Source organism: Bos javanicus, chromosome 26 (assembly GCF_032452875.1).
Source record: "Bos javanicus breed banteng chromosome 26, ARS-OSU_banteng_1.0, whole genome shotgun sequence".
Taxonomy (NCBI): Eukaryota; Metazoa; Chordata; class Mammalia; order Artiodactyla; family Bovidae; genus Bos; species Bos javanicus.
The window spans coordinates 37,172,640-37,196,876 of record NC_083893.1 but is presented as its reverse complement, the minus strand read 5'-3'; the positions used below and the strand labels follow the sequence as shown (position 1 = coordinate 37,196,876).

The 24,237-nt window shown below is 44.2% G+C and overlaps 1 long non-coding RNA gene across 4 annotated transcripts in view; it reads left to right on the top strand.

Moving 5' to 3' along the window:
- LOC133239459 (uncharacterized) overlaps positions 1-24,237 on the top strand; it is a 94,486-nt gene that overhangs the window by 39,999 nt on the left and 30,250 nt on the right. For 3 of the 4 annotated variants that reach the window (XR_009733840.1, XR_009733839.1, XR_009733837.1), the window contains 2 exons: positions 7,908-8,019; positions 10,507-10,606. This is a non-coding gene — a long non-coding RNA (uncharacterized LOC133239459). Of the gene's footprint in view, positions 1-7,907; positions 8,020-10,506; positions 10,607-12,261; positions 12,392-24,237 lie in introns of all 4 variants that reach the window. The other variant, XR_009733838.1, reaches the window with a different exon arrangement.

The window sequence follows — 24,237 nt, the reverse complement described above, 5'->3', positions numbered from 1 at the left end:
CTCTGGAGAGCCCAGGCCCCTGTGTCTCAGCTACCTTACCTGCGATCCCCACTCTGCCTCAGTCCAACTCTTTTGTGACCCCATGGACTGTAGCCCGCCAGGCTGCTCTGTCCAGGAGATTTCCCAGGCAAGAATACTGGCGTGAGTTGCCAGTCCCTTCTCCAGGGGATCTTCTGGACCTAGAACTCAAACTTGCATCTCCTGCTTGGCAGACAGATTCTTAAATGAAACAAATTATGGAAATTAATAATGATGTGTGCATGTCAAGTGCTTTGACGCTCCTGTTTCCTTTACTTCGTTTCATGCGGCTACTGGAAAAAAGTTTAAGTACAATGCGGCTTGCACTTGTGGCTCATATTATATTTGCATTATATAGCACTAGCCTAGAATATAGAACACCCTTTCATAAATACTGGTATTCTCCTTCAACCAACGAGCAAACCAGCTCAGGTTAAGTGGCTCCAGCCAATGATACCAGCTGCAGAAGCCAGAATGCATGAGCGATCCTGGCTGGACAGTCTGCTACTTGATGAAACTCCTAAAACAAGAGCTATATTGTTGTGACACAATCTTACGCAGAGTGTTTAGTGCCAGCAAGACTGAAGCACATTTGGAGTCTGGGGGAAATTAAATAAAGCCTGTGACTCGGGGATGAAGAGGTTTTCCTGGCACTAGCCGAGGATGTTAAGGTGTAGGGTAGTTCTTAGTAAGTAGTGCTTGGGCAGGCTTCCGGGATCCCTGTGTGAGCTTGGGTCAGTCCCTTCCCCACTCTGGTCCTCAGTTCTTCCGTCTGAAGAGAAGGGGCTGGATTAAATATTCTCTGAGGTCCATCGGGGTCTCTTGTGCCTCTCAGCAGATTCCCATTCTCCCAGGGATTAAGAGTGAGCTTGTGAGCAACGTGCTGGGTCCTGGGGCAAATAACACCTCTCTTGTGTCACCTGTGAGATGCAGAGAACATTGTGGACTTGGAAGTGATGCTCTAAGGATTAATGAGAAAATGCAGGTGATGCACGCAGCACATGGAGGGCACATAGGAAATATAAATGCTAGCTCTTGTTATCAGTATAGCAGTAAGCAGGTTGACCAGCTGGCTGGGATAGTTCTGGGTCAGCAGACTCAGATCTGCAAGTAGTATCTATCTCGGATCCTCCCCCTAAATTGACACATTCTGAGGCTGAATTTGATCCAAGGATCACCTTGAACTTGGCTTTTGAAGGGTTTGTTACCACTGCAATTCAATTCCCTGATTGCGTGGGTAACAGAAGCACCCAGGAAGAGTACAGATTGGCAGGGATCCAGAGGACGGTGGAAGAGAGACTCAGGTTCTTGTAAGAGGGCATCTTCGGGAATGTTCAGAGGAAGCAATGTTAGTTCTTAGTGTTGTTTCTGTCCTTTGGTGGTATAGCAGTCACATGTCACTTTTCCATCCTTTGGAGGACTGATGCAGATCCGTGACCATAAGCTTTCTTCACTGCTTTTTTTTTCCCACCATGGGAGGACTCTTGTGTTTAGTTCTTCTCAACAGCTATGTTCATTTTTTCATCCCTGAATTGTGTGTAAACAACCTCCGATAGTAGATAAAGGCTTTATCAGCTCAGCAGCTCACCTCTTACATACAGCCTCTTTCTCATGAATACAAGTCTGTGTTAGGAGTAGTTGGACTTGATTTTGTCTGCAGGTTGTTATCTTGGACTTAATTGGGAGGAATCTTGGATTCAGTGTGTAGGCTCCCAGCTGTCTCTAGCGTTCCTCGGCCGCCATCTGCTGGGTAATCCTGGCATGACATAGTCTCCTCGGCTGGCGAGCTAGGGAATGGAGTGTCTTGGCATTCAATCAACAAATATACAGCAGGAACTGTGTACCAGGCGCAGTTACAGGCACTTGGGATTCATTAGTGAACAAACAGACAAATATCTCTTTTCTTTTTAGCACTGAAAATATTCCACGGTCTGGAATATTGGGTGGATTTTTGTTGTTCACCCACAAAGTCGTGTCTGGAATGTTATTTATTCACTTACCTACTGAAGTGTATCGTGGTTGTTTCCAAGTTTTAGCAGTCATGAATAAAACTGCTGTAAATATTTCTGGGCAAGTCCTTCTGTGTACGTTGTCAGTGTTTTGGATTTGAGCCATTTCTGTAGGTATGTAGTAGCATCTCATTGTTTTAATTTGCATTTCTGAGGTGGTACATGATGCGGAACGTAGTCTCATACACATTTTTTGCCATTTGTATATCTTCTTTGCTGAGATCTGTTCAGATCTTTTGCCAATTTTTAAATCAGATTGGTTGTTTTCTTATTATTGAGTGTTAAGAGTTCTTTGTATATTTAAGATAATAGTCCTTTATCAAATGCCTTTTTTGCAAATATTTTCTCCTCCTTCTCTTGACACTACCTTATCAAGCAGAAGCTTTTAATTTCTAATTAAGTCAAGCTTATCAATCACTTCTTCATGGATGGTGCCTTTGGTATTGTATTTTAAAAAGTCATTGCCACATCCAGGGTCATCTGGATTTTCTCCTATGTTGATTTGCTCTTTTTCTAGTTTTATAGTATGGAAGCTTAAACGATTGATTTTTTATATTTCTTCTTTTCTAATACATATATTCAGTGTTACAAATTTCCCTCTAAGCACTCTTTTCGCTGCATCCCACACATTTTGATAAATTGCATTTTCATTTCATTAAAATATACTTTTAAATTTCTCTTACGATTCCTTATTTGACTTATGTGTTATTTACAAGTGTATTGTTTAACCTCCAAGTGTTTGGGGATTTTCTGGCTTTCTGTTGTTGATTTCTAGTTTAACTCCACTGTTGTCTGAAAGCTGATGTGGCATGATTTCCATTTCCTTTAAATTTGTTAAAGTATGTTTTATGTCCCAGGATGTGGTCTATCTTGATGAATACTCCATGTGAGCTTGAGAAAAATGTATATTCTGCTGTTGATGGATGAACTTGCTTATAAATGTCAGTTACATGAGGTTGACCGAAGGTACTGTTGACTTCAACTATGTCCTTACTGATTTTCTCCCTGCTGGATCTATTTTTGATAGAGAGGTGTTAGAGTCTCCATTATATTATTGGATTCTTCTTTTTCTCCTTATAGTTCTGTTTTTCTTCATGTATTTTGATGCTCTGTTATTAGGCACATACACATTAAGAATTGTTATATATTCTTAAAATGTTGATGCTTTTATTATTATGTAATGCTTGTCTTTATTCCTGATAACTTTCCTTGCTCTGAAGCCTAGTCTGTCTGAAATTAACATAGGTATTCCTCCTTTCCTTTAATTGATGTTAGCCTAGTATATTTTTCTCCATCCTTTTATGTTTAATCCATAAAAGTGAGTTTCTTGCAAACAACATATAGTTCAGTCCTTTTTTTAAAAAAATCCATTCTGACAATCTCTGTCTTTTAGCTTGATATTTAGATCATTGACATGTAAAGAGATTATTGATATAATTGAATTAATATATACCACATATGTAGGGATTCCTTGGTGGCTCAGTGGCAAAGAATCCACCTGCCAATGCAGGAGATGTATGATTCAGGTTCAATCCCTGGGTGAGGGAGATCCCTTGGAAAAGGAAATGGCGACCCACTCCAGTATTCTTGCTTGGAAAATCCTGTGGATAGAGGAGCTTGGTGAGATATTGTCCATGGGGTCTCAAAAGAGTCAAACACGACTTAGTGACTGAACAACAAATACCTTATATGTTATTGTTTTCTATTTGTTGCCCTTGTTCTTTGTTTCTGTTTTTGTCTTCACAATTTTTCTGCCTTTTGTGGCTTTAATTAATTAATTAATTTATTTATTTATTGAATTTACATAAATTAATTTTATTATAATTAATTTAATTATATTAAATTATATGTGGCTTTAATTTAATGTTGTATATAATTTCCCTCACACCTTTCTTAATGTACTTCTTTTTTAAAAAAATCATTTTAATGGTTGCCCTTGAATTTGCAATATGGATTTACAACTACTTCAAGTCCTCTACTTTCAAACACCATTTTACAGGTAGTGCAAGTACCTTATAATAACAACAAAATAACGCATAATAACAAAAACAACAAAAAAAGTCTTGACTCTTCCCTCTCATTCCTTATATCGTTAATATCATTCAACTCCGGGAGATGGTGATGGACAAGGAGGCCTGGTGTGCTGCGATTCATAGGCTTGCAAAGAGTTGGACACGACTGAGCAACTGAACTGAACTGAAGCACAGATGAGTGTATGTGTATTAGATTATATATAATTATATAATATCTAATATATATATAATTATATATATTATATATATAATTATATATAATATATAATATTAATTAAAAATATAATTATATAATTATATATAATTAGATTATATATAATCTAATATATATATGGTATATAATGTAATACTGCTACTGCTGCTGCTAAGTCACTTCAGTCGTGTCCGACTCCGTGCGACCCCATGGACTGCAGCCCACCAGGCTTCTCCGTCCATGGGATTTTCCAGGCAAGAGTACTGGAGTGGGGTGCCATTGCCTTCTCTGATATAATGTCATACGTTGTAGCTATTATTTTGGACAAACTACATTCATAAGATCCATTAAGAATAACAAAAATAACTTTTTTATTTTTCTTTCCCTTATTCCTTCTCCAGTGTGCTTCCTTTCTTCATATAGATCTGAGTTTCTGATCAATATAATTTTCCTTCTCTCTGAAGAACTTTTGACATTTCTTGACAGTTGGGTCTACTGGTAACAAATTCCCTCAATTTTTGTTTATCTGAGGAAGTTTTTCTTTCTCCCTCAGCTTTGAAGGATAATTCCTAGAGTATAGGATTCTAGATGTGTGGGTAACATTCTCTCAACACTTCAAAATACCCAGCTCTGTCCTCTTCCTTCTTGCATGCTTTCTGAGAAGTTGGAATAATTCTTGTCTTTGCTTCTCTATAAATAAAGTGCCCCCCACTGCTCCTTTCAAGAATTTTTTCTTTGTCTTTGATTTCTTGGAGCTTGAATATGATGTGTACTATGTGTAGTTCTTTTGTCTGTTTGGGCATTTACCCTGCTTGATGCTCTATGAGCTTCCTGTGGTTTGGTGTCTGTCATTAATTTGGAGAAATTCCTAGTCATTTTGACTTCAAATATTGTTCCTATTTCTTTCTCCTTTCCATCTCCTCTGGTATATCCATTACATTTATGTTACCCCTTTTCTAGTTGTCCCACAGCTCTTGGATATTCTGTTGTACTTTTTCTAGTCTTTCTTACTCTTTGCTTTTCCATTTTAGAAGTTTCTGCTGAGATATTCTCAAATTCAAAGATTCTGTCATCAGCCATGTCAAGCCTATTAATGAGCCTATCAAAGGTATTCTTCGTGACTGTTACAATGTTTTTGATCTCCAGCTTTTCTTTTTGACTCTTAGAATTTTCCCACTTGTACAACCCATCTTTCTTATACATTGGTTTATTTTTCTATTAAAGTCCTTAGTGTATGAACGATGATTTTTAAAAATTCCTGGTTTGATCATTTAAACGTTCCTCACTCAGATTCTGATGCTTGTTTGGTTTCTTCAAACTGTGTTTTTGGACTTTTAGTATGCCTTGTAATTTTTTTTTTTTTTTAAGGCAGACAGGATGTACTAGGTAAAAGGAACTGCCTTAAAGAGGCATTTAGCAATGTATTGGTAAGACATGCAGGGAGGGGAAGCGTTCTTTAGTCCCATGGTTAGGTCTCAGACTTTTGGTGAGTCCATGCCCCTGGTCTGTGAACTTCACCAGTGCATCTGTTTCTCTCCCTCAACTTTGGTGGAACAGAATGGCTAGAGAACACTGAAGTTAGTATTTTCCTTCTGGAAGGCTGAAAAAGCTGAAACTGAGTATTTCTCTCCACCTAGGTCAATGAGCGGAGAAGGCAATGGCACCCCACTCCAGTACTCTTGCCTGGAAAATCCCATGGATGGAGGAGCCTGGTAGGCTGCAGTCCATGGGGTCACTAAGAGTCGGACACGACTGAGCGACTTCACTTTCACTTTTCACTTTCATGCATTGGAGAAGGAAATGGCAACCCACTCCAGTGTTCTTGCCTGGAGAATCCCAGGGACGGGGGAGCCTGGTGGGCTGCCGTCTATGGGGTCGCACAGAGTTGGACACGACTGAAGCGACTTAGCAGCAGCAGCAGGTCAATGAGGCTCTGATAAAACCCCAGCAAGTTAGTCTCTAGTAAATAGTTTTGCTTGAGTACAGGTTTGTTAAGAACAGAGTTCTCCCGCACATTTCAAAGTGGTTCCTTTTTCCATCCCCTGCTGGAAGCACAAGGGGATTTTCCTCCATTATCCACTGGTGGATCCTCTGAAGCGAAGACTCACAAAAACATAGGGACCCCCATGTCTGTGAATTAAACTGGTGGAGAGTTTAATTCACAGACTTGTCCACACTGAGCCTCCAACTATTTGTCAATTACAATTCAGGTTTTCCTACCGCGGCACTGATTTCTGCAGAGGCGTCTGCTCTGTTAACTTGTGATTTTCTGTATCCTCCTGTTTGTATCTCCAATTTTTGGAGCAGAAATTTGCCTCATTTCTCTGATGAATATAAGAAGATCTGTTGATATTTCCGTTTATTCGGGTTTTTATTTATTATGATGCAGTGGTGACTGCTAAGTTCTATACATAGCAAACCAGAAACTGAAAGTCTCTTGGTTTTCTTTTCTTGTACTGTTTTTGTCTGGTTTGGGTACAACAGGGTAATACTAGCTTCATAAAATGAGTTGGAAACTGTTCTCTCTTCTATGTTCTGGAAAAGATGATGTAAATTTTATGTTAGTTCTTTTAAGTGTTGGGAAGAATTCTCCAGCACAGAACCTAAGATTTCTTTTTCAGAAGCTTTTAAAGTTACAAACTCAATTTCTTTAACGGTTATAGGGCCATTCCAATTATTAATTTTATCTTGGTTGAGTTTTGGTAGTTTGTGGTGTTTGAGGAATTGATCCATTTCTTTTAAGTTGTTGAATTTATGAAACATAAATTTGCTCAATGTATTTGCTTATTACCTTTTTAATGGCTGCAGGATTCATAGTGACCCTTGTCTCATTTCTGATATTGATCATCTGTGTCTTCTTTATATCTATGTCAGTCTTGCCAGATGTTTATGAATTTTATTGATGTCTTTAAAAAACCAACTTTTTGTTTCATTGATTTTTCTCTATTGTTTTCCTTTTTAAATTGCAATGATTTCTGCTCCAACCTTTAATATTTCCTTCTGGTTACTTTGGGTCTAATTTTGCTCTTTTCCTAGATTCATGAAGTGAGAACATAGATTTTTGATTTGAAATGTTTCTTCTTTTCTAAAGTGGTAAGCATTTCATGTTATATATTTCCCTTTCAGTTCCACTTTAGCTGTACCTCACATTTATTGATGTTGTATCTTAATTTTCATTTAAACTCTATGTAATTGTTTATTTCCTTTGGATTTCCTCTTTGCCTCATGAGTTGTTTTGAAGTGTGCTACTTAATTTCCAAATATTTGGTGATTTTCCCGTTTTCTTTCTGCTCCTTAGATTTTAATAATTCTCTCCAGAAGAACAGACTTTTTCCATTTATCCTACCAGTATATCATTAATGATGAGAACAGGACAATAGCTTGTGCTCAAAAAATGAATATGAGTGAATGATCTAAATACATAATTTAAAAATCAGTAAAGAGAAAGCTGAAAGTCAGTGAGGGGAGAGAGAGTCATCAGAACATTTCAATGATGATTACTGCTAAGTGGGGAAGTATGGATGCCTTTTTCTGGTTTGTTTTCAGATTTTTCCAAATTCTCTGTGATGAGCATGGACTACTTTTATAATCAGATAAAGGAATTATAGAAGTGGAAGCTACTCTTTCTGATGATTCTCACTCCCTCTCTGGCAGGTCAAATCAGACTCTAAATTGCTGAAAAAAACTGAAGATGAGAGGCAGAATGACAAAAAGACCCTGTAGAAGGTCCTGGAGCTGAATTGACCCCAGCCCCCCAGGGAGACAGGTAAGGACCCTGCAGGCCATCCCAGGTTCCCAGGTGGTTCAGTGGTAAAGAATCCACCTGCAATGCAAGAGAAGCAGGTTCGATCCCTGGGTCAGGAAGATCCCCTGGAGAAGGGAATGGCAACCCACTCCAGTATTCTTGCCTGGGAAATCCCATGGACAGAGGAACCTGGTGGGCTGTATAGTTCAAGGGATACCAAGAGTTAGACACAACTTAGTGGTTAAACAACAAACAACAACTTCCATAACCTTCTGAGACTGCTGCTATGGAAACTGTCATGACCATTTTGAGTCACAAGGGTCAATTTCACCTTCTTTTCTCACCCCCACCTCCAAAGGTCCCTAGAGATCTTGTGAATTAATGTTCATCCCAAAAGATTTGGTTTGCCATTAGCAATGAAAGATCTGTTCACTAAATCCAGCCTTCAAAATTCCTTTGACAGTTTGTTTTGAGGAAGCAGTATTGGCTTTTGCTTCCAGGGTTCCTGGTGTGCAAAAGATTACAAAGAGTAAGAGGGAACAGAGAGGAGACACTGTCTTCTTAAATGTAATTGTCTTTTACACCTTTAGTCACAGCCTCCTCATGTTTTTCGAAGGCAATTTCTTTAAGAAGCTGAGCAGACAAGACGATTTGATGGTAACACCAGGTGCCCATGGTCATCACCCAAACAGTTCTCAGGTGTGGACAATTTCTGAAGATGAGTGAATATGCTTTTCTACTTAAGAAAACAATCCTGAGAACTTGGTTTACTTTTTTTTTTTTTTTCATTCAACAAAGACATTGCCTAGACCTGGAAACTTTTTTCACCCTTTCCTGATTTTGAAGTGAAGTGACTTGCTATAAGGTCAGGAATTACCTGGGGGCCCAGGACTGGGCACGCATATAACCTGATGCCTGGGGATGGTAGAGGGTACCATTCCTGGAGGATGCTCCCCACACAGTGGGAGGGGAGTGTGGCAGCAGCTACATTCTCCCTGGAGCTGAGCCAAAGAAGGCATCAGAATCAACAAGCATATCCGTATCAACTTGTCAGAGTCTTAAAGAATAGCCAAGGCCATGAGAATCTAGAACATAATGGCATAACCTGATGGAGTTATGGAGGAGAACAAGAAACCACACCCAAGTAACAGTTCATATCAAATAACACAAGCAATTTCTGTGTTGAAATGAGCCAGAGATAGAATATTGTGATATAAACCAGTCTGTCCATTTTAAAAATCATTTGAATTCCATAATTCCTGGGCACCTGATTTGACTTATTTTTTTAATTTCTGATTTTGTTGCTGTTGCTGACTTGACTGATTTGAACTGCATATGTCAAAAGGCATAGATCTGTTTAGTCATTTGATTTTTATTGACACTTACTGTTCAGTTAAATTCAAAACATCAATTGTTCCTCCAGGACTGTCCAGTGGAGACTACCCTTGCCCACTGTGGAGACCATTCGCAAAACAGTTCAGGCTCTCTGCTTCCTGAGTGTGTAAGGGGTCTGCTTCCCCATGTGTAAACTTAGATGTGGTCATGAGTCTTGCTTTGGCAAAAGTGTACAAAAAGTGTGTGCAAAAGTGACACTTTGGGCAAAAACCTCAGGCCAGTGTGTAATTCACTGCATCTTCCCTCTTCTGCTGTGGTTGTGGATGTATGTGTCAGGATGAGGCCATTCAGTGGGACAAAGCAGTAGTTAGGGAGTCTGGGATGGACATGTACACACTGCTTACGTTCAACATGGATAACCAACAAGGACTTACAGTATGGTACAAGGAACTCTGCTCAGTGCAGCCTGGGTAGGAGGAGAATATGCGGGAGAATGGATACCGTTTCATGTGTGGCTGAGTCCCTTTGCTGTCCACCTGAAACTATCACATGGCTAATCAGCTATACTCCAATACAAAAGGACAGTTAAAAAAAAAAAAAAAGAGGCCATTCTGGGTCCTAAAACAACTGTATCATGCAGATCACCCCTTGCTGACCTGTCATGGACCAGTAGCATGAATGGGAAGCGTTCACTGTGTAAAACTGCCAAGATCTGGTGGTTGTTACTGCAATACAACCTAGTCCATCCTCGCTGATGTGGACATGCAGACACGCACACACACACACACACACACACACTTACTGAGTACCTATGCGTGCAAGAGAAGGACCCAGGGCCATGGGTGAAGGGTGAGGGGCAGGGGTGCAAGGTAAGATGCAATTTCTGTCCCCAGTTTACAAGCGGGTTTGGCAGATTAGATAACTAGACAGCAGGCATGGTAATGGCACGAGTGGACAGTTCAAGGGCAAATGACGGGATGTTTCTGTGGCTGCAGCCTTAAGAAGGAATTAGTTGGTGGGGTCTAGGACGAATGTACGAATGCCTCCTGTGCTGGTATCACCTCTTGGCCCCTCCACCATCTCTCTCTGCCCTTCTCACCTTGCTCTCGGCCTGGCCACACTGAACTGTCTGTACCACCTGACTAAGTTCCTTCTGCCCTGGCTCCTGGTCAGGTTGAGACAACATGGGGACAGGGTGAGTGCTCAGCAGAAGACCGGAAACAGGGAGGACAGTGAAGCTGAAACGGGTGTTCTTCTGACTGGCTTCTCACAGGTATGCTCCGACTGGCTGCACCCCTGGGCTGAAATCTCAGCTCCCTCAGTGACCCTCCCCACTTGCCTGTCTGCTTGCAGATTTCTGTAACACTCTCTTCGCTCACTCCTTCAGGTCCAAGCATGGGAAGTCAGGGATTAGTCTCAGCATCCTCCACTGCCTCCCTTGTTTTTTCTGTACCCCACCCACATCTTTGTAGATGGACTTTTTTTTTAAAGGAGACTCTGAATTTTCCAATTTGAGCAGGCCATCTGTCTCCTGATGGACCACCGAACTAATTGTCTTGCTTGGGGGAGTCAACAGTAGGATAGAAATGATCGTGCTTTGTCTTTTTATAGGGTCAGTTGGTAAAACAGGCAGGATGCTTTAAAATGATCAATCCTCCACTAAGAAATGAATTTTTAAATGACTTTGCTTCTCCCACCCAAACTGGAAGAGTCCACTCCAAAGTAGAAAAGGATTGCAGGCAAAGCACTGGCCTCTTTGCACGCAGGAGGAGCGAGTGGGCCCCGCAGAGCCTCTGTCTCACAAAGCCCTTTGCAAACACTGGGGCCACAGGACACATCACCCCCAAGGAACTTATCTGGTCCAAGGGAGAATTCCAACCACTGTTTTCAACTTGAGCCTGAGGACAGAAGCACAATTTCTAGCTGCCCATGAAAAATTTCAGACTTTTCTTTTGGGTTCCCATATATAGCACAGAGGGCTTCCCTGGTGGTTCAGACAGTAAAGAATCTGTCTGGAATGCAAGAGATGAGGGTTCGATACATCCCTGGGTCAGGAAGATCCCCTGGAGAAGGAAACAACCATCCACTCCAGTATTCTTGTCTGGAGAATCCCATGGGCAGAGGAGCCTGGTGGGCTACAGTCCATGGGGTCACAAAGAGCTGGACACGACTGAGCGACTGACACTAACCAACTAACTATGTAGCACAGGGCCGCTTGGGAAAGAGATACCACTGTTTTGCCATAACCCTACCCAATGGGAATTGTCCTTGTCCTGCCCTGGGATTCCTGTGTCCGATTCATGGAATGTATTCATTTGCTGGTTGGTGGGTTGGTTTTCCACATGAAAACTAAAGGAGCCTTACAAGAATTGGGCTTGAGAGAGTTCTGGGTTTTCTATTCCCCACCCCGAGTTGGCCCTGGCTCCTTCGCTGTCCCCAGCTCTGGAAGTGGCAGCCAGGAGGAGCCGGGTACCTGGAGCCCTGGCATTTCCCAAAGCAGCCAGAATGAGCAGGTGCTGGACTGCAGGTGCTGGGGCTGGACCCAGGGAGCGGGTCCACTCAGGCACGCTAGGGTATAACGTTAGAGGAAGGGCAGACAGCAGTTTGGAAGATTTAGGAGTTCTTGGGCTATACTGGGTTTTACTGCATTGTCGCTGACATATGTTTGTGTTCTCTCCTGAGCAGGTTAAGGGGTGGGGAGAGTGCAGGGAGGGTGTTCCTAGGTGCTAGGTCTGCACAGCTGAGCAGATGTGGAAAGATGCAGAAGAGGGGAAGCGGGGATTGTCTGGGCGTCTGAGCATCCTGTTCTCTCCTTAAGTGCCAGAGGGTGCATGCCACGGCCTGGGGTGGTACCACAGAGGGGTGCTTAAAACTCACAGCAGTACCACTTGCGTTAACAGCTCCCTTGAATTAAAAACACTTTTCCAGGGAACAAAGACTGATTGCATCCGCAAACAGCAGAGGTTTCTCTTTACCATCGTGGGGAGAGGCAGGACTGTTGAAAAGAATGAGTGTCTCAGGAAAGGAGCAGGGCGATCCTGTGGCCAGAAGGCACAGTGTGAGTGCACACCCCGGGGGCTTCGTCTGCTTGGTCAGACCCCGGGAGCACTTTCTGGAGTGGGGGAGAAACAGTGACTTTTAGCCGCTGGCTTCTCTTCCAGAGGTGACTGAACCGCGGCTTCCCTGTAGCAGTTTTCCTCGAGCATAATGCGCACACAGCCCCTGCAGATCTTGTTGAAATGCACGTTCCGTAGGTCTGGTCTGCGCATTTGCACTTCTAACAAGCTCCTAGCGCAGGGCGATTTGCTGGTCCACAGAACCCACTGAGAATAAGTAACGAGGCATGGGAGGATGTGCCTTGGCTCAGCACCACTTCCACTTGCCTCCGGACAGCTCTAAAATGATAGTGAGTGTAGACGATCCAATTCAACAGCCTGGGAAGTTTGGTGAAATGACCCAAGCCTTGGCCTGGTGACTGAGGGACTGCACCAGGAGCTCCTGCAGGCTCCCTGGCTCTCTCCCCTGAGTGAGCAATGTGCAGGGGCAGGTTGGGGTCAGCCGTCTCCAGCGAAAGAGACTGGTCACCAGGCACAAGTGTGTAGGGAGTGTACCTTCATGAATTCACCACATCCCTGGACCTTGCCATTGTTCAGTCACTCAGTCATGTCCAACTCTGCAACCCCATGAACTGCAGCCCACCAGGTTCCTCTGTCCTTGGGATTCCCCAGGCAAGAAAATTGGAGAGGGTTACCATTTCCTCCTCCAGGGAATCTTCCCAACCCAAGGATGGAACCTGCATCTCCTGTGCCTCCTGCATTGCCTGCTAACAGTGGCTCAGCAGTAAAGAATCCCTGGACTTATGGGCTTCCAAACTTCCCCTCCCCACTAACACACCCAATCATTTCTTCAACAAACAAAATCATTTCATTTCTTCAACAAACACTGAGTGAGCATCTATTATCCCAGACCCAGCGCCCAGCACTGGGGGTCCAGATGAAGAAGCAGAATATGTCTTCAAGAAGTTTACTGCACAGCCAGCCCCTGGGAAGGGATCTATTTCTCAAGGGCACATGACTGATGTATGAAAAATAAAACTGGGGCTTTATTGGGGCTTCCCAGGTGGCGCTAGTGGTAAAGAACCCACTTGCCAGTGCAAGAGATGTAAGAGACACCAGTTCTATCCCTGGGTAGAGAAGATCCCCTGGAGAAGGGCATGGCAACCCACTCCAGTATTCTTGCCTGGAGAATCCCATGGACAGAGGAGCCTGGTGGGCTGCAGTCCGTAAGGTCACAATGAGTCAGACACAACTGAAGCAATTTAGCATGCACACATGCTTATTTATTATAATATTTATAATTACAATGATAATAGCTTACATTTTTTAAAAAGCCTGGGATATATTTGCCATGGTGTTAAACTCTTTACATGGATCATCTCATTCATCCTCACAACAGCCTATGTGGCAGGTACTATTATTAAATTCACTTCAAAGATGAGGAAACTGAAGCTCAGAGAGGTTGGGAAACTTTCCAAAGGATACCAGTTAGTGAGGAGAGGAGCTGGGATTCATGCCTAGGCAGGCCAATGCCAGTCCAGGCTCTGAGCCTCTATACCCATGGGCTGGGTTGGCACTTCTGCTCATGGGCACATCCCCTCCCTGCAGGAAGGGTCCCTGGGAAGTCCAATGAAAGTCAGTGGCTAAGTGAGCTCAAAATCCAATGAGTGGAGCATTGGCTGATGGGGATGATATTAACCACAGAGGCATCGCACTGTAAAACTTGATGCCTCTGATGTACCCATCTCCCTGAATGGACAGACCTTCAGCACAGACCACTCAAGTTCCTGGCCCAGGGGCCCTCTTTTTCCCTTGGGGAAAGGCAAGAACACACTACTTGGCTTTGCTAAGGCTTGCTGTCTCTTGCCTGGGTCTGCTTAGCTGTACACACACACACACACACACACACACACACACACTCACACATGATCATGCACAACCACAGGTTCATACACCCACACACATGCTCACACTCAGGGGCATCCACATACATATAACCCCACAAAATAGCACACATACCCACAAACATTCATACTGACACACACACATGCTTCTGAGGACCACATTCTCCTTTGGATGTGTTAATACTATGAATCTGGTAAAACAAAGTTCTTTGCCCCTCTCTGCTCTGAACTATTATATTTGTTTCATAGTTTAACTCTCAGAAGACTGTCTTATTTATCTGAACCCAAGTTCCATTGGGGCCCCTCACTTGGTCCATGATTTCTTTCTACTTTTAAAGCCCCCATGTTGTGTGGCCCCTTCCCTTGGCACCCGGGTACCAGATAAAAGAAGTCTAAGATGGTCTGGAGTATTGCTGGTTGATTGTTTTAAAAATATACTCTCAATAGCTTCATCAGTACCATCTTTCTAGATTCCATATATATGCAATAATATACAATATTTGCTTTTTCTTTCTGACTTACTTCACTCTGTATAATAGGCTCTAGGTTCATTCACCTCATTAGAACAGACTCAAATGCATCCCTTTTATGGCTGCGTAATATTCCTTTGTATATATGTAGCACAGCTTCTTTCTCCTTTCATCTGTTGATGGACATCTTGGTTGCTTCCATGTCTTGAAAGTAAAAGTGAAAGTCACTCAATCATGTCCGACTCTTTGCAACCCCGTGGACTATACAGTCCATGGAATTCTCCAGGCCAGGATACTGGAGTGCCTAGCCCTTCCCTTCTCCAGGGAATCTTCCCAACCCAGGGATCAAACCCAGGTCTCCCACAATGCAGGTGGATTCTTTACCAGCTAAGCCACTACGGAAGCCCAAGAGTACTGGAGTGGGTCGACTATTCCTTCTCCAGTGGATCTTCCTGACCCAGGAGTTGAACCAGAGTCTCCTGCATTGCAGGCAGATTCTTTACCAGCTGAGCTACCAGGAAAGCCTTTCTATGTCCTAAGCTATTATAAATAGTGCTAGAGTGAGCAGTGGGGTATGTAGGTCTTTTTCAGTTATGGTTTTCTCAGGGTATATGACCAGTAGTGGGATTGTTGGGTCATATGGTAGTTTTATTCCTACTTTTTTAAGTAATCTCCATACACCAGTGGAGATGCAGACATAGAGAACCGACTTGCAGACATAGGAGGGGAAGGAGAGGGTGAACAAACGGAGACAGCAGCAAGGAAACACATACATTACCATACGTAAAATAGATCGCCAGTGGGAACTCGCTGTATGACTCGTGGAGCTCAAGCCAGTGCTCTGTGACATCCTAGGGGGTGGGAGGTGGGAGGGAGGTTCAGGAGGGAGGGGACATATGTGTACCTATGGCTGATTCATGTTGATGTGTGGCAGAAACCAACATAATACTGTAAAGCAATTATATATACTTCAATTAAAAACACATAATTTTTTTAAAACATTTTAAATGCACTCTCAGTGGGAGGTTGGACCCCTTTGCACTCAGTCTTCATTCATCTCGGGAGCTGCTGCTTGGTTTTTATGAGGAGACTCTCTCCTAGTCTACTTCCATTTAACCCTACAGTGGCTGACCTCAGCTCTCCATCCCCATGTAAACCTGCTGTCTGCTGCCTGCTGGGCCCGTGATGCTAGGAAGCCTTTTGCAGGCATTCCTCTCAGATTTTCAATTTACCTCCTAACCCCCAGTCCTGATACCATCAGATAGGAGAGTTTCTGCTGTGCTCTGCTTGTTTTAAAAAATCGCAAATGCTATCCACCTGAAGTTAAGTCCTGACTTAGAAAGACAGAATGTGAACACCCAAGGAGGCCAGGCAGGCATGCCCTGAGCACTGAGTTCCCCAGACATTCTGGGCTGTCGGAGTTCCAGAGAAGGGAGATTAGATGAGCTTGTGTGGGTACAGAAGGCTCCCTGGAGGGGGTGAGATTCCTGACAGGTCTTTATTATGAGTTAAACAGTATCCCCCCAAATTCATATGTTAAAATTCTCCAAATGTCCACCATCTAATAATATAATCACTCTGCTGAAAAAGGTCCATATAGTCAAAGCTATGGTTTTTCCAGTAGTCATGTATGGATGTGAGAACTGGACCATGAAGAATTGCACTGCTGGAGAAGACTCTTGAGAGTCCCTTGGACCCCCGGGAGATCAAACCAGTCAATCCTAAAGGGAATCAGTCCTGGGTGTTCATTGGAAGGACTGATGCTGAAGCTGAAGCTCCAATACTTTGGCCACCAGATGGGAAGAGCTGACCCATTGGAAAAGATCCTGATGCTAGGAAAGACTGAGGGCAGGAGGAGAAGGGGACAACAGAGGATGAGATGGTTGGATGGCATCACCAACTCAATGGACATGAGTTTGAGTAGACTCCAGAAGTTGGTGAAGGACAGAAAAGCCTGGTGTGCTTCAGTCCATGGAGTGGCAAAGAGTCAGACACGACTTAGCGATTGAACAACAACAGATCAGCAATTAACAGGGTGCTTCCAGGGGTCTTGCAGGCTTTGCTTCATTTGTAATCCTCCCCTCCCCTCATGCCGGAGGTCCTATTATTTCCATTTCACAGACAAGGACCCTGCGACCCTGAAGGATAAATGTGGCCACGGTCTGAATAATCGCCACTCGGTGTCCAAAGCACTCCCATTGGGGTCCGCCACTCTGCCTTGGGAGCTCGGGACAGACTTCAAGGTAGCACAGGCAGCGGTAAGGGCAGAACAATATCTGAGCTGCTTCTTCAAGGACTCAGAGAATCCACAGCAGGCAAAACAGAAGGGAAAGGAACTCCTGGAGCGGGATCACATACGCAAAAGCCCCTGGGTGTAAATGAGCACAGTTAGGGGCATACATCCTTGGCTTCATTCTGGAAGTTAAGAGGACTTCAGGGTAGTGATGGCAGATGCAGCTAGAGGTGGGAGCAAGATTATAAAGAACTTTGAGTGGCAACCTAAAAAGGGTAACTTCTGGAAACAGTAGGGAGCCATTGAAGGTTGTTAAGTGGAAAGAGAGAGAGCATCTAATAGATTCACAGGGCAGAAGAAGCAGTAGAAATGAGCCATGTTGTCAGTGCCCTGGAGGATGGTGGAGAAGAGCCAGGGTGGGAGGAGCTCAGAAGGTTCCTGGAAGCAGGGGTTTCTGGTGGGTGGGAGGATCCATCTAGATCCAGTGCCCCAGTGAAGGCGGCATGCTCAGAAGGAAAAGCCATTTGTCTCATTAAGCCGTGAACAGAGAATATCACACCTGGAGCATTTTAGACTCAGCCCAGATTTCCCCCATAGCCACCTCAGCACAGGAACTAAAAAAGAAACAGCTAAGAAAGTGTCAAATTTATTAAAACAGCTGTCTGAGTTCCTGTCTCTCTCCAGCTCTCTGGCTCTGACTTTCCCACTATTTTTAGATGTTCCAGAAATCTCTACCCAGACATTCCCCACACCCCCCTGAAGACTGAACACATTTTCTGCCTCATCAGCCATGGCCAACCCCACTCAGCCTCCTGTCCACCCTCAAGGCCCAGTTTCCAATGGGAGTCTGGGGGACTCCAAGAGTCACAGTCCCCTCTTCTCCCTGAGTCTAGATTCCACAGAGAACCACCCAGAACATGGTGTTGTTCTCTTCTTAAAGAAAAGAAAGTCTAAATTCATTCTTCTGTTGAGTTTTTCACCGTGACTGGTTTTCATTAGCTTTTCAAGTGGAAAATACACCCCCCCCAAAGTGGAGAGTTGCCACTTGTGTGCAGAGAGTCATTGTTCATTTAATATTTTTTATACTGAATGGCCCAAGCCCCAGTCTGCTGGAGCTCTGGCCAGGACCCTGAAGGAGGGTGCTTTACAAACCTTCCTGGCAGGCCCTGTTTGAAGAGCCAGTGGCTGCTTGCCTCTTGTTAAATCTTAAAGATGGAGGAAACCCAGGGAACTTGAACAGTCAGCTCTCCACTGCCCAGCCCCATTTGCAGAGCCGGGACCCCCTCTCAGCCTTTTCTTTCCAGTCCAAGTCCTGGTTCACCTGATGAAGAAGCTTCCCAAAGCCACGTCTGCCTCCTCACCTTCCTCACACTGGAGCTGATAAGGGGTAGAGCAAAGAGAAAACTAAGTCAGGAAAGAAATCCAGCTGATAAAACCCCGAGTCCCACTGCTTTGTGAAACCAGAGGAGGCTACATGGCACAGCTGTCCCCCTATGGGGCCAACTCTGGAAGAGCTGAGACCAAGAGGGGTCTGCGCTCCCAGGCCAGCCCCAGGACATTAAGCGGCAGGTTAAGACAGGTGAGATGAGGACAGATAGGCAAGAGGTGGACACAGGAAGTAGAGACTGAGAAGGAAAGTGGGGAGACAGGAAATGCAGAGATAGATAGAGCTCAGGGTTTTCCAGGTGGCACAGCGGTAAAGAATCCACCTGCCAAAATGCAGGATATGCAAGAGACACAGGTTCAATCCTATGATTGGGAAGATCCTCTGGGGGAGGAAATGGCAACACACTCCAGTATACTTGTCTAGAGAATCCCATGGACAGAGGAGCCTGGCAGGCTACAGTCCATGGGGTTGCAAAGAGTTAGACATGACTGAGCACCCACGTGTGCACGCGCACAGGCACACACACACACACACGCACAGAGGAAGTGGAGAGACAGGAAGAAGAGGGAAAGAGAAATGGCCAGCAGGGGCCCATGTTACTCAGGATTCCTTCGCCAGCTGGATTCTCCATGCAACAGGATGAGGAAAATTTAAGTCTCTACCAGGAAAATTCAAGCCTGGAGATAATTTAAGCTTTCCTGGGACTCTGCCAGCCATCTCATAGAGTTTTGTCAAATTTTCCACCTACTCTGTTTGCATAAGGAAACTCAGCTTCCATCTTAGAAACCCCATCTTCAACACTGTCCTTTTTCAACTCTTGGTTATTCAAGAGGGTTGTGGATAAAGATGCATAGGATAAGGGGTTTAAAAGGACTGGCTGGAGCTATACCCCTCCTCCCCCACCCCCACTCACCTACCCACATTCACACACTCTTGTGCAAAAGGCAATACTTGGGGGTGGCCCCTTAGAGAATCAAGTACTGTGTTGTCTTGTTTTGTGCCCCAGGGAAATATCAGGTATTCACAAAACCCCAGGACACCCCTCCACCTCACTGCTTGGAATGATAGCACCTGCTCAAAGTAATTCAGGAGTTTTTCTTACTTCATTGTGCAAATATAGAACCAAATCACACAATATAAAAAGTATTATATGGTTGTTCAGTCACTCAGTCATGTCCAACTCTTTGTGACTCCATGAACTGCAGCACCCTAGGCTTCCCTATCCTTCACCATCTCCTGGAGTTGGCTCAAACTCATGTCCATTGAGTCCATGTTGCCATCCAACCATCTCATCCTCTGTCATCCCCTTCTCTTCCTGCCTTCAATCGTTCTCAGCATTAGGGTCTTTTCCAGTGAGTCAGTTCTTCACATCAGGTGGCCAAAGTATTGGAGCTTCAGCCTCAGCATCAGTCCCTCCAATGAATATTCAGGATTGATTTCCTTTAGGATTGACTGGTTGGATCTCCTTCCAGTCCAAGGGATTCTCAAGAGTCTTCTCCAACACCACAGTTCAAAAGCATCCATTCTTCAGCACTCAGCCTTCTTTATACTCCCAACTCTCACATCTATACATGACTACTGGAAAAATCATAGCTTTGACTATACAGACCTTTGTCAGCAAAGTAATATCCCTGCTTTTTAATATGTGGTCTAGGTTTGTCATAGCTTTTCTTCCAAGGAGTAAGGGTCCTTTAATCTGGTGGCTGCAGTCATCATCTTCAGTGATTTTGGAGCCCCCCAAAATAAAGTCTGTCACTGTTTCCATTGTTCCCCCATCCATTTGCCATGAAGTGATGGGACCAGATGCCATGGTCTTTTTTTTTGAAAGTTGAGTTTTAAGCCATCTTTTTCACTCTCCTCTTTCATTTTCATCAAGAGGCTCTTTAGTTCTTCACTTTCTGCCATAAGGGTGGTGTCATCTGCATATCTGAGGTTATAGATATTTCTCCCAGCAACCTTGATTCCAAGTTGTGCTTCTTTCAGTCCGGCATTTTGCATGATGTACTCTGCATATAAGTTAAACAGGCAGGGTGACAATATATAGCCTTGATGTACTCCTTTCCCTATTTGGAACCAGTCTGTTGTTCCATGTCCAGTTCTGTTAACTTCTTGACCTGCACACAGATTTCTCAGGAGGCAGATAAGATGGTCTGGTATCCCCATCTCTTGAAGAATTTTCCACAGTTTGTTGTGATCTGCACAGTCAAAGGCTTTAGCATAATCAATGAAGCAGAAATAGATTTATATAGGTATATATATTTTTAAGTTCATGGTCTTTCCTTCTCTCCTTTTAATCCTAACTGTCTGAGGATTACTATTTTGATATGTACACTAATTTTTATTTAATGCTTATAAAAACACATTGACCTGCTGGTTTTTTTCCCCAGATGAAATGGGGAAACATAGCATTTCTAAACTTGCTTTGTTTAAAAAAAATATAGCAGTCTGTCCGGGTATTGTTCCAGCTCGCGAGGTGGATCTGGGTCATTCTTCTTTAACAGCTCTGCTGTATCTCTTTCTGAGGATGTACCATTGTCTTCTTAGTCCTTTCAGGCCATCGTAACAGAAATATCACAGTCCGGGTGGCTTACAAACAACAGGAATTTATTCCTCACAATCTGGAGGCTGGGAGGTCCAGGATCAAGGTACTGGCACGCCCAGTGACTGGTGAGGGCCTGCCTCCTGTTTCAGGGATGGCCTTCTCACTGCGTTCTCATGTGGCAGAAGAGGGGAGGGAGCTCCATGGGGTCTCTTTTATAAGAGCACTAATCCCACTCATGAGGGCCCCACTGTCATGACCAAGCACCCTCCAAAAGCCCCAGCTCCAATTGCCATCATGTTGAGGGGTAGTTTTCAACACATGAATTTGAGGACACAAACATTCAGTCTACAGTAACCATGAGTTTTGGCTCAGATGGTAAAGCATCTGCCTACAATGCGGGAGACCCAGGTTCAATCCCTGGGTTGGGAAGATCTCTGGAGGAAGGAAATGGCAACCCACTCCAGTATTCTTGCCTGGAAAATCCCATGGATGGAGGAGCCTGGTAGGGTTACAGTCCGTGGGGTCGCAAAGAGTCAGACACGACTGAGTGACTTCACTTTTCCTTCTGTCGATGGACATTCAAGTTGTTTCCAGGTTGGGTTTTGTTGTTGTTGGGGGTTTTGTTTTTATTTTGTTATTATTATAAAGGATCCTCTAATAATTACTATGCATCTCTCCTGACATTCTGGGGTTTTGATATTGTAGGGCAGAGTCCTGATTGCTGAGTCAGAGGAAGTATGTGTTTAAATTGTACTAGACACCGCCTGATCACTTCTTAAGAAGATCTTGCAGTTCTCACTCAGAATAATCTTCAACTCCAAAACCAGAGGGCGATAATTTCTCAAGGACAGCCTTTTTTAAAATATCATGTCAGTTTTAGGTAAAACATGAAATTACCTTATAAACACCTAAGTGTTTACAGATCAGATACCAGCTGGTGATGACTTGCTCCTTAAATTCTAAGTAATAATGCTTCCAATCTCCATTCTATAGATCTTCCCAGGTCAGTGCCCTGCCATGTTTTCTGAGAGAAGGGTGAGTTGTTGAAGTTTTAGGGACACCACTGATTCTCCACTCTGAGCAACCCTGAAATTCTGTTAATGATCCCACACATGTTGTTTTTTCCTGTGCCACATTAATCCAGATGAAGCCCTTTTCTGTAATATACACACACACCCTCTTACTGTGCATGCAGACTACTGAAACTTTAGGGGAACTGAAAGGATGTATAGCTTAAGATGTGCTGTGTTCAGTCACGCAGTCATGTCTCTTTGCGATCCCATGGACTGTAGCCTGCCAGGCTCCTCTGTTCTTGGAATTTTCCAGACAAGAATACTGGAGTAGGTTGCTATTTCCTTCTCCAGGGGGTCTTCCCAACCCAGGGATCGAACCCATGTCTCTAGCATCTCCTGCACTGCCAGGGGGATTCTTTACCACTTAGCACCATCTGGGAAGCCCACCTTAAGGTACATATAACTTAAAATTCTGAGTTCAGTGTGCCTGTTGCTAAAAATTCCCCCAAACATTTCTAAATTGGGACTCTGATCTTTGGACTTTTATTTGATCTTTCCTTTTCTCTCCATATTTCTGTCCTCTCTCAGAAGAACAGTTGCCAAGAATAAATAAAATCCCTCCCTTTTCTTATACACTGAAATTCAATTCGTTCCAGCCTCTGCCCCTAGATTTTTTGACAGGGGGACAGAAGGGTCTTTCGTATAATGGAGTTTACTCTCCTTAGGAAGGAGCATGGGTTGTAAGTAACAAAAAGTTTTCTCTCCTTTCCACACCAAAAGGTTCAACGCTTTATTCCATTCTCCAACCTGAACAGAGTGTCTTTGTTGTGGTTCAGTCACTCAGCCACGTCCGACTCTTTGTAACCCTATGGACTACGATTTGCCAGGCTTCCCTGTCCTTCACCATCTCCCAGAGCTTGCCCAAGTTCATGTCCATTGCATCGGTGATGCCATCCAGCCATCTCATCCTCTGTTGCTCTCTTCTGCCTTCAATCTTTCCCAGCATCAAGGTCTTTTCCAGTGAGTCAGCTGTTTGCATCAAGTGGCCAAAGTACTGGAGCTTCCGATTCAGTCTTTCCAAAGTGTTTTTAAAAAATGTAAATCAGACTTCGCAGCCCTGGTCCATCCCCACTGGCTTCCCAAAGCTGTTAGAATAGAATCCAAATCCCTTTCCTGGGCACAGACCCGCGCCCTTTCCTGCATCCTTTTGCTAGGCACATACCCATTTCTGCTCGCAGATCTTCAAACGTACTTAGGTTCTGTTGTGTTCCCCGCCTCCCCTCTCCCTGCTCATAGTATACACAGGAACTCAGCTGGGGAGGACAAGCCCACCTCAGCTTCTTGCTCCCCTTGACCCCCCGACCACCCAGTCCTCACTGGGACTCACTGGATCTTCTCTCCTGGGTGTGTGGAAATTGGCTTGAGTTGGCCACACAGCCTTCCAGATCTTTTGTTCCATCACCGGACCTTGGCTTTCAAAACTGAAAAGCCAAAAATTGAACTCTTGTTCTCTTCATTGTGTTACGACAGCGATCCTCTCTTGGGGTGATGGTCCGATGGCCCCTGGGGAGGGGCACCAGAGGACAGGAGGAACCAGAAGCAACCACTGTAGTGACTGCATCAGCTCGTATTCTCTTGGCAAAGATACCCTAGCCAGACAGCCAGCTTGTTTCTGAATACCTTGATAAGCTCTTGAATGGAGGCACCCCAAGGGGCATGCTTGAGGGGCAGGGAGTGGTCTCTGTCCTGCTAACCACCTGGCTTACCTCAAGAGGGGGTGAGTGCTGATGGTGGACCCAGGAGTGCTCGGGATAATGATGAAGTTTTGGGAGACTGTACATTAAAAGAAAGAGGCAATGTGAAGCAGGGAAGAGAAACTTCTAGGAAAGATCAGAGATGCCAAGGGCATTTCTCTGGGGTTCTGCTGTGAAGTCACCCAGCTGTGTCTTTCCTAGCTGCCGCAATAGTGTCCTCACTGTCTCCCACTGTGTCCCCCACCAGTGCACTTCCCACCTGCTCACATTGACTTTTCAGTTCAGTTCAGTCACTCAGTCGTGTCCAACTCTCTGCGACCCCATGGACGGCAGCGTACCAGGCTTCTCTGTCCATCACCGACTCCCAGAACTTGCTCAAACTCATGTCCATCGAGTCAGTGATGCCACCCAACCATCTTATTCTCTGTCATCCCCTTCTCTTCCTACCTTCAATCTTTCCCAGCATCAGGGTCTTTTCCAAGGAGTCAGTTCTTTGCATCAGGTGGCCAAAGTATTGGAGTTTCAGCTTCAGCATCAGTCCTTCC